Source organism: Herpailurus yagouaroundi, unplaced genomic scaffold, assembly GCF_014898765.1.
Source record: "Herpailurus yagouaroundi ecotype Mexico unplaced genomic scaffold, PumYag 163, whole genome shotgun sequence".
Classification (NCBI taxonomy): Eukaryota; Metazoa; Chordata; class Mammalia; order Carnivora; family Felidae; genus Herpailurus; species Herpailurus yagouaroundi.
In genome coordinates this window covers 52,221-54,091 of record NW_024412404.1, presented here as the reverse complement: position 1 = coordinate 54,091, position 1,871 = coordinate 52,221, and positions in this window count along the sequence as shown.

Genomic DNA, 1,871 nt, shown 5'->3' with positions numbered 1-1,871 from the left:
TGGAAATTTATTTATTTATTTTAAAAAAAAAATTTTTTTTCAACGTTTTTATTTATTTTTGGGACAGAGAGAGACAGAGCATGAACGGGGGAGGGGCAGAGAGAGAGGGAGACACAGAATCAGAAACAGGCTCCAGGCTCCGAGCCATCAGCCCAGAGCCATCAGCCCAGAGCCATCAGCCCAGAGCCATCAGCCCAGAGCCTGACGCGGGGCTCGAACTCACAGACCGCGAGATCGTGACCTGGCTGAAGTCGGACGCTTAACCGACTGCGCCACCCAGGCGCCCCGGAAATTTTTTTAATTAAGGTAGCCTGCGTGGCTCAGTTGGTTGAGCTTCTGAATCTTGACCTCGGCTCAGGTCACGATATCATTATATGTGGGTTTGAGTCTCAAAAAAAGTTAACAAGATTTTTTTTCACTTGTAATTAAAGCAGTGAGCAAAGCATTGTCAACTTGCAAAAATAGAGGGCTAATGTCTTAGTCTCCAACATCTTATTTTTTAATTCATGTTAATTTTTAAACTTTAAAAATGATTTCTTTTTAGAGAGAAGGAGAGGGGAGGGTCAGAGAGAGGGAGAGTCTCAAGCAGCCCCTCCAATGTCAGCACAAACATATTGTGGGAAATTTTATACCAACAGAAAAATCAGGATCTGAGCTGAAATCAAGAGTCAGGTGCTTAGTTGACTGAGCCACCCAGGTACCGCTAATTTCGATTGATTTTTAAAGATGTTAAGTAACTTCTGCACAGACCCACGACTCAGATATCAAGAGTTGCATACTCCCCTGACAGTGGCAGCTGAGTGACCCTAGTTTTTGTTTCTTTTAAAATTTTAATGGTTATTTTCGAGAGAGAGACACACAGAGTGCAACTGGGGGAGGGGAAGAGAGTCAGGGAGACACAGAATCCGAAAAAGGCTCCACGCTCTGAGCTGTCACCAAAGAGCCCGACGTCGGGCTTCAAATCGTGAATCGGGAGATTATGACCTGAGTCGAAGTTGGACACAGCCAAGTGAGCCACCGAGGTGCCGCTGTTTTTCATGTTTTGCTCAAAGTGCCACCACACACATTATTTCAAGGAAAACTGCGGCTGCACTGCCCCACCCTGATTCTTACTTCCCTCCCTACCCGATGCGATAGTGTTCTAACCGTTTTGGCCCCTTACTTACCTGCTAACTCACGTGTGCCCAGTGTGAGCCCTGGCACATCCACTTCAGATTTACCCAGTGGCATCTAGGTAATAAAGCGATAGTTATTGCACAGCCACGTGGATTACAAGGACAATAGAAAGGGCTCACGGTGTCACCGTATGCCCCGGGATTTACACGTGAACTCACCCACTTTCTGGGAATTCTACGCCCTGGGTTATATCAGGGTATGCATCAATGATTAAGTGACCATGTGGGTTGATACTGGTGGAAGATGGGTGATGGATTCATGAGGGTTTACTGTACATCTTCCTTTGGCATTTGTGCAGAAGATTCTAGAATAGAAAATGTTAGTAGTTGTTTAGGGATCCCATCCATGCGATAGATGGTCTCAGCCTGGAAAGACTGCTCCCTGGCCCTCACTTTGGAACGTAAGGTAGCCCGGTTCAAACTTTGAGCTGCACCGGCAGCGGAGACACGTTTCACATCAAAAATCAGTGTGCAAGTCTACACTTCAAGATTCCATTTTGAACTTGCTTTCTCATTTGATTCCTGTGACATCAGGATGCTTCCTACAAGTGGTGACATCTTAGACCTGCTGAAACGTGGCCTATGATGACATCAAAGTCACGATGGGAGGTAGTTGCTTGTCTCCAACTCCCTTTGGCAAGTGGAGTCTAAGGCCTCCCCTTGAGCCTGGGCCGGCCTCAGTGACATGCTTGACCA